Source organism: Triticum aestivum, chromosome 1D (genome assembly GCF_018294505.1).
Source record: "Triticum aestivum cultivar Chinese Spring chromosome 1D, IWGSC CS RefSeq v2.1, whole genome shotgun sequence".
In the NCBI taxonomy this organism is placed as follows: Eukaryota; Viridiplantae; Streptophyta; class Magnoliopsida; order Poales; family Poaceae; genus Triticum; species Triticum aestivum.
The window spans coordinates 112,842,410-112,851,981 of NC_057796.1; positions in this window are offsets into that span (position 1 = coordinate 112,842,410).

Below are 9,572 nucleotides of genomic sequence, written 5' to 3' on the forward strand. Positions count from 1 at the left end.
GCGGTTTACAAGACTATGTGAAGGTGCTGAAGAAGAAATTTTCTTAAGTATTGAGGATTGACATGAACCAGTTCAAATCATCGTCGGAAGGCCGCCAGCTCAGCCTTTTAGCTTATATTTTATTATAATTGTATGCATATGTAGGTCGTGAGTGTTCTGGGCCTTGCCACATTTGGCATTTTAAATTATCCTGAATATGTAAGACAATTATTAAGAATTATTAACAGTTGCCATTGTAACTTTGCCTCAACGACGAGCAAAGCGCGCGGAGGGACGCCAGAGAGGAGCGCGCCGCGGCCGCCTCAACGGCGAGCAACCACGTGGTCAACCTTCCGCCATCAATAAATTTTGACCTTGTTTCTCGTCACATTGCTGATTACAACGCAATAAATAATTGCAAATCTGTTCACACCTATCACACTAATATGTGTTTACACTTAGCGCCGGGCTATAAAAACTACCCACTCGAATATTACTTCACAGTTTCTCTCCTCATCACCCACAAAACTGGTTTTCTCTGTCAAGTCGTTCCGCCATGACCAGTAGGAAGAGTTTAGGGTGGACATATAACTAGGCAGCAAAGACCAAGGCCGCGGAAGCACTAGAGAGGTCTCACCGTGAAGCCGCAGCCGCAGTAGAGATGTCCTGGCGCGCCGCAGAGCCCTCGAACGAGCTCTCACGGGCACACAAGAACTCTCACAAGCGCATTCGCAGCGTCAGCCATCGCGACGAGCTGGCATTCCTGAAGTCCTTCGCCAGCGATGATGACATTCTCACTGGCGTCACTACGCAGCAGTAGCTGGTCGACGGCTTGATGACGCTGCTCAAGATCAGCGATGCCTCGGTTGACAAGGCGACCGGCCTCGTCGAGAAACTCATGGATGACAATGCGAAGCTCCTCAAGTTGGTCGCCGAGAAGGAGGAGGAGGCCGCCGGGTGGAAGATGTTGCATGAGCAGAGTAGTGCCTCGGAGATGACGTTGAAAGCGGTCGTCGAGGAACTGATGGGTGGCTTGAGGAAGCTCCGGATCGAGCGCGAGCAGGAGGTGGAGGAATCCGTGGCTGCTTTCAAACAAAGTCATGAGGAATTGAAGAAGGAGCTGGAGGGTTTCGCCGCCCTGCGATCCATCGACGAGTAGAGACAGTAGCGACCCAGATCGTTGTCTGCAATTTCCTTCTTCTCTTGCCCCCGTGTCTTCCGGGCTTTGCCGCATGTGGCATTATAAATTATCCAGAATATGTAAGACAATTATTATGTGCGCCATTGTAAATTTGTCCACATATTATCCGTTGCCATTTTATTTGTGGTCGTATTATCCGTTGCCCTATGTGGCAATTTAAATTAGGGCGGATTGAAAACACGAACAAAGCAAATGCTGCCATGGGATCACAAGCAAACACCCTCCGTCCAGGTGCTTTAATTAACCCATTAATGGAGAAGTTGTGAGCGAGGCGGGCGGCGGCTGGTGCATGGGGGTCAAAGAGCTCGCTTCCCGGTGAGCATGGGCGGCCTTGCTGCTCGCACGTGTCCCGTCAAGCCTGCGAGGTGGACATGATGCATGCGTCCCGTCGAGCCTGCGCGGCGGACTGCTCGCACGCGTCCCATCGAACCTGCACGGTGGACTTCTTGCGCTCGTCCCGTCTAATCAAACAGCTGCACGCACGCCACCGAGTATGGTTAAATTTCGACACGGTAAATATAATACAACCGTTTGCGATATTAACGTGTCAACCTTTTGTTACAAAAAGGACTTCGTTGGCTACTAATGTGTGCGCCTCTTCTCAAACTGGACGATTTTTTACCACGGCATATATGTGCCATGTCATGAAACCATGCCAAGTTTCATGTTTTTTGGGTGACTTTTTTATTTACTGGGATTTAAAAACCGAGATTCTCATTGTTTCAGGACGACGACAAGTTTGTAATTCATTCTCATTCCTTAAACGAGACCTAAACATGCACCCAATGACACATGTACGATTTCCCATCCATTTTGCTTCACCGGAGCATGTGGTTGTAGTTCAAATTTGAATTATGGACTACATTAAATGCATAGAAAACTTAGTAATTAGTAATATATATACAATGGCCAAACGAACCCTGAACAGTTTCAAATTTCAGCCTAACACTCCTGTTATTCTATGTTGCCTGTAGAAAACAAAGTTCAAGGCGAGAAGAGGCATCGATTATCGTTTCGCCCACAAGAGGGGCATGTTTCCCTACCGAAACCACGAGGGTTGTGACAGGCTCCGGTTTGTAAAAGGCTTGTAATATAGCTTCGCCCAAATGGACAATTGTATATACCATGTAGTGACACCATGCCAAGTTTCATGATTTCCTGGTGAGTTCTGGATTTACAGACATTTAAAAACCGAGATTCGCAATGTTTGTGGCAAGGCCAGGACGGCGAGACGGTTGAATTCGTTCCTATTCGTTCCATGGGACCTAAACATGCACCCCAAGGAAACATGTACGTTTTTCTAGCCATTTTGGTGCACTGGAGCATGTATTTGTAGTTCAGATTTGAATGATGGACACTAAATGCGTAGAAAAATCAATTAATGAATAAAAAGGTCAAACGAATCCTGAATAATTTCAAAGTTCAGAGCAAATCTCCAGTTGTTCTGTGTCGCGTGTAGAAGAAAATATGAGGCTAGAAGAGGGAGTGATTATCGTTTGGCCCACAAGGGGACACGTTTCCCTATCGAAACCACGAGGGTTCTTGCGACAGGCTCCGGTTTGTAAGAGGTTTGTAATAAAGCTTGGACCAAATTGGAAATGTTTTTACCACGACATATATGTGCCATGACATGACTTTCTGGTGAGTTTAGGATTTATGGGGACTTAAAAACCGAGATTTGAAATGTTTGAGGACGAGCGAAGACACCGGTACGGTTGTAATTTGTTCCCATTCCTGGCATGAGACCTAAACATGCACCCAACGACACATGTATAATTTTTCTAGCCATTTTGGTGAACTGGAGCATGTATTTGTAGTTCAGATTTGAATTATGGACATTAAATGCCTAGGAAACTCAATTAGTGTATAAAAAGGCCAAACAAACCCTAAATAAGCTTAAATTTCAGCACGGATATCCTGTCGTTCCATGTTGCCCGTAGAAGAAAATACAAGGTGAAAAGAGGCAGTGATTACGTTTCGCCCACAAGGGGGACACGTTTCCCTATCGAAACCACGAGGCTTCTTTGAGAGAAGCTCCAGTTTGTAAGAGGCTTGTAATAAAACTTGCGCCACAATGGACGAAAAAAATTCCTCGACATATAAGTGCGATGTCGTGACACCATGGCAGGTTTCACGATTTTCAGCTTAGTTTTAGATTTACGGGGATTAAAAAACCGAGATTCTTCGCACGAAATGTTTTCAAATAGCACACAGTTCACTCACGAAAGTCGATATTCAATGAAAACTTCGTGGAAACCATATTTTAAAGTTTCATAAAAATCTAAAAAAATGTGGGATGTTAAGAAGGTGATGTTTTATTGCGACACAAAATTTCAAGTTGAAAAACGTTACGAGATGTGAGCTATGAAAAAGACAAATTCCGCCTTGAATAGTGACATTACTATTTGGCACTATTCAACACTGATTTTGTCTTTTTCATAGCTCACATCTCTTAATGTGTTTCAACTTGAAATTTTGTGTGCCAATAAAACATCATCCTCTTAACATCCCACATTTTTTTGAAACTTAAAAACATCTTTTTCTCCTGGTTTTCACCGGTTTCCACCGAATGTTGGTTTCCGTATGATATCCCCCCCCCCCCGCTGCGCGCGCGATCTGAGTCCCGCGTTCTGACTGGACAGAACCCAAACCCCACGGATCGTACGTGTGCACCATTGGATGCTCCCAGATCGAACGGCAACCCTGAGCCCTTTCGACAGCACATGCAGTACATGGGTAAGCACTGTGCGCATGCGTCGTGTAGCTCACGCTTCCTTCTCTACTAGGTTTTCATTCAAAACAGGCTACCGTTTCTCGCCACTCCTCTCATCGGTTTCCCGCCTCTTCTCCCAGATCTGCATGATGTAGATGTTCGTTTAATTCTTATAGTTCATCTCATCCAAAATCAATTAGTTTTGTAAAAAAACTATTTTAAGATTCATGGAATTGTGCATTGTAAAGGTAAAAACAAAAAGTGACAATTCATTTAGAAAAAAAAGGTTTGGGCAATTAAGATATGGAAGATTCTAGAGAACAAAGGAGAAGTGCTTGTGTTTTGAGGTTTGTGCATTATGCTTAAGTTCAACCATGGAGTCTTCTAGATTGTACATGTGGCAGAATCTGGTGGAATGTAGATGATATCCAACGGCCAGTAGTGCTCGGATTTGCCATCTCTGTACCGTCGGATTGGCTTCATCCAACGAGCAACTTTCATAGTTATTCGCACACTATATATGTGTATAGATGTATAGATATATATAGATGTGTCCCATGCTAGACAAAATAAAGTTTGAGCGCATGCGTGGGACGACCCCCCCCCCCCCCGCTGCCGCCTCGAAGTTGGGAAACTGACATCATAGGTATTGAACCAGGCTTGGAGTCGGGTACGGTGTTCGGTTTGTAATGTACTTGGCGTGGCCCATCGAAGTTGTGCATTTGGGATTTAAACACATCATACACCATCGTACCCATACATATTTTCGGGCCGCATGCAGTGTATACGGGGTCTTCTGATCGACCACGTCTCCCTTGTGCGGTTTTTTGTGACGACACGGATATCTGTGGGCTCCCCGAGTGTATATATATCATCCCTTTGACCGATAATGAGGGGTATGTGTTGGCCATGAATGGATTCCTCCTAGTTCATGTTAGGGCCGGTCACCGTCAAATGTCGGTCAACCAAAGCTCGAGCTCATGCGTTGTCAGGATTCCCTCCCAGATGCTCGGATTGCTGGGTTCGACCTACATCAAACCCTGCGTACGTATCTCGTCCTTAACTACCTTGCCTTCATGGTTGTTGTCTGTATCGAGAGGTAGGCACCACATCTAAATTGTACATTATTCTATATTGAAAACACACATCACCCCTTCCCAACGTACATCATTTTGGGCCGCATGCAAGAGGTGCTGGTTTTGTGGTCCCTCTCGTGCGATGTTTATGATGGTTCAATCTATTGGCCCAAGCGGTTTATCGACAACAACAACTGTCATTTGACCAAACGAAAGATTCATTGGTCCGTCTTATGGTAGGTCATGGCGACATGCATGTATGACCAAAGTATCGATCATTACGTGCATCCGCCCCGCTGACACGAAGTGGGAGGTGGTGGGCCAAGCATCCTAGCTAGGTACGACATTATGTCATTATATATATCCTAGCTAGGTGGTTGTTAGGGTGCTTTCGGGTTTGCGAGGCAGGTGCCACCAAAGTTATGCATTGTGTATTTAAAGTTTTAAACATCCCCAATATTCGTACATATATTTGGCCACTTCCAGGTGGTTCTTGACTTCTGGCCCCTCTCATCGATCTTCAATGACGCGCCCAACCGTGGGCCCGCGGGGTCAAAGTTGTGCATTGGAATTTTGAACATCACATACCACCCTTTTCACTCATATATATTTGGGCCACATGCTGGTGTGGCTGTCTTTTGACCCTCCCTAACGTTATTTTTTGCTGCAAAGACTCTGATGATCCTCAACGGACACGGGGTATAATATCTAACCGTGTGCGATACAAGTGCGATGTGAATCACCACGACCGCGCAAGCGCGAGCAAATTAAGGTGGAGGTACTGGCTCAACCGTGTGCGATGCAAGTGCGCTGAAATCACCACGACCGCGCAAGCGCGAGCAAAGGGTGGAGGTACTGGCTCAACCGTGTGCGATGCAAGTGCGCTGAAATCACCACGACCGCGCAAGCGCGAGCAAAGGGTGGAGGTACTGGCTCAACCGTGTGCGATGCAAGTGCGCTGAAATCACCACGACCGCGCAAGCGCGAGCAAAGGGTGGAGGTACTGGCTTAACCGTGTGCGATGCAAGTGCGCTGTAAAACCACCACCTGTGGAAGCTAAAGGCGGGTAAGTTTATTTGGAAATTAGGACGAACCGTGTGCGATAGACCAGCTAGCTAGAAATATAAAAACAAACTACCCGCCTTGAGCGTTGCAAAAATCGGCGGATCCGCGCCACTTTTCCTTATTATCATACACGCATATTGTTATTGGACCGTGCGCGATCTTGGGCACTCCCGCCCCGCATCAATTCCTTTACCCAAATTTTAGTAGCCGTCGTACTTCAACCGTCGCCCACACTCCTCCAGCACCGACCTTATAGTAAAATTTAGCAGCCGAGGCATTTGAACCGTCGCCCTCCCTCGTCCACCACCATCTCCACCCACCATTACTAAAATTTTCAGTAGCCGCGGCGTATCCTCAAACACCACCCCCCTCCACAGTCCCCCACCCGCCCCCTCCCCCCTTCGAACCCTAGCTCGCGGCCGCCGCCGCGCCGCGCCAACCCTGCCGGTCTGCCCGTTCCTCCTAGCTTAGATAATAAAGTTCAGGTTATCCAGCGATTCCCATACCGTCGCCCCACTCCCCTGAGTTTTTAGATGAGGCCTGCGGTGTCCCTCCCCGCCAGATCCACATCCCCTGCTCCAGAATGTCGCAGCCTAAGCTCGACCACGTATCCCGGGGAGCCCGACGAGCGTTCGGCCAAGAAGAGGTTTATCATGGCCTCTCCGGCGGACGTTGGCGAGGTGGCCGCCGTTCGCCCCGACCTGTCGATCCCGGAGCAACACGTCGCCGCAGAAGCCCGCGAAGACGTTGACTACGTTGCCATGCCGAAGGCTTCATGTCAGCGGGCTAGCGTATTACTGTATCTCGGGAAAGCTGGCTACGACATCAAGCTCGTCCACACCGACGGCTTCACGCGGGCCATGTCACAGGTTAAGTGGTCCATCCCCAACCCCTCTGGTTCAACCGCCGTCGATCTCTTCGACGGCCCTGCCGCTGATCTCCTCCGCCAAGCGGTCAAGGATTTGCGAGCTTTATACGCCATCGAGCCCATTTTGTCACTTCTGAAGGACACGTTCTACGGCGGCGGCTTGGGATCCTCAATTGCCAAGTCAGATCTCATCGACCACGACCACGAGGAGGGCACCCACGAAGGTTCTTCCAAGGTGAAACAGCCCATCTGTGACATCAGAGAGCGCACCATGGGTCTGTGCTCTTCCAACTGGAAGGATCCCGTCCATGAAATGTGAGGCAACATTCTATCAGCAAATATTACCTTTTCTAGCTTGCAAACCCGTACCTTTTGCTGTAGTAGCATTTGCCGTGCAGTGCTTTAACTGTGTCGTGTTTAATTATTTCAGTTATGCAAAAATGTATTGTTCAATAGGTCTATGTGATGTTTAAGTATGAATTGTCCACTTTAGTTTCACGAATGGCTATATTTGGTTGTTTATAGTGAGTAGATGCCTTGTTTATCTGTATTTGGTTGTTAGGTTGGTTGGAGTGAGCATTTTTTCAGTTATCGAGCAGATGCCTTGTTTATCTGTATTTGGTTCTTAGTTTGGTTGCAGTGAGTATTTGTCCAGTTATCAAGCAGATGCCTTGTTTATCTGTATTTGGTTGTTAGGTTGCTTTTTTTAGCATTTGTCCAGTTATCAAGCAGATGCCTTGTTTATCTGTATTTGGTTGTTAGGTTGCTTTTTTAGCATTTCTCCAGTTATCAAGCAGATGCCTTGTTTATCTTTATCTGCTTGTTAGGTTGGTTGCAGTGAGCATTTGTCCAGTTTTCAAGCATATGCCCTGTTTATCTGTATTTGCTTGTTAGGTTGGTTGCAGTGAGACTCTGTCCAGTTTTCAATGGCTATATTTGGTTGTTATACTGGTCATTTATGCCTTGTTTATTTCAGTCATTCACAATGTGTGGTTCATTATGTGCAAGTCGGAACTGTGCCGCTCGACTACATCAATACCAGTTTGAACGGCTATATTTGGTTCCAGTTATTCCTGGTGTAGTTAACACATGCCCTTTATTTCAGTTTTACACATTTATCCAGTGTGATGTTTAAGCATTACCTACGTTCTATTCATTTTCAACAATACCAGTTTGAATTGCAATATTTGATGGCTGTTAAGCCTGCTGTCGGTAACATTGCCTTCCATTTTATATCTGCTTTAACAGCATGCTGAAACCAACACATTCAAGCTATCATTTGGAGATGATGTTGTTTACCTTTGCTATATTTGTTTGATGTTAAGATTGCTGTACTTATCATGCCTTTCCACTACTTATGCAGGACAACAACGGGAGTGGCCACCATTTTCCGCCGAGGTTAGCTTCATCCCTCGGCTTGTACTCCCCCCGTCGTTCCATAATGTAGTGCATATAGATCCAGGCCTGGACACTAGTTAGCTTCTAATATTGACTTGTTGCTTGTAGGTACATATGCCCTTGGCAAGGATCCACGCATCGACCCTTTTTGCGTATGGGGCAATGAGATATTGATGAACAAGCATCAAGTGAGGAAACTGATAAGGATTATTAGCAAAAAGATACGAATGGTGGCAAGCAAATTATTTGTTTATGCTCTATCCAACACAACAGTGAGCTGTAGGATGGTAACTACAAACTCTGCAGCCTTCTCTTTTTACTGCCCATAATGAGTTGTTAGACAACAATGTCTGAATCTTTTTCGTTCCCAGTGGTTCCCGAAGCAGTTCACTCAAGATTACCTCGCAAAGTACATGATTGGTGGACACGCAATGAAGGTTAAAGTATTTCATCCAGACTACAATGAGCATCGAGAAGTCCTAATGAAGACAATGAAGGATGGACGGGCAGCCATCATAAGGGGTTGGCCTAGAGTCGTGTGCGCCTTACGCATGGAGGAGGGCACAATATGGGCATTCCGCTTCACCTTCTCCAGCAACCTGAATGTCTTTCGCCTCTCTCTTTACAGTCTTTAGTACAACTGTGGTTTATCATTCTTTACTTGGTGCTCCTGTAGTTCTTCAGTATATGTACATGTGCATTGAATTATGGATTCGTGGTTGAACCTATATTTGTAATAAACATGGTTGGATATGAAATAAGTGATTGCCTACTTTCAAATTCATAACATGTAATTTTTAAATTAGGGATTAATTGGATTAATTATGGATTAAATAGGGATTATACTGCACACGGTTTGCGAAAGCGAAATGTCTGCGATATACATGGAGATCAGAAACGTTTCTAGGATACACTACGTGTGCGATCAATCTCCACTGCACACACGACTTTCTCTTGAAAATTGTTTGCGTTAGGCCACGCCTTGCGCAAATGTTTATCACATAAAAAGTTTGTGTGATGGACAGCCTTTGCCACACAGTTTCTTTCTACGCACCGTGTGTGATGCATTCAATAACACAAACGATAAAATTATTAATATCGTGTGCAATGGCAACGCTATCACAAACAATTTAACGGGAAAAATTGTGTGTGTGGTGTACCTGTGAACGGAAACGTTTTCCTTGGAGCGACTGTGTGGGATGTACATACGAACAGAAACGTTTAGCGGGGACTGACTGTGTGGGATGTACTTGCGACCGGAAACAATATCGT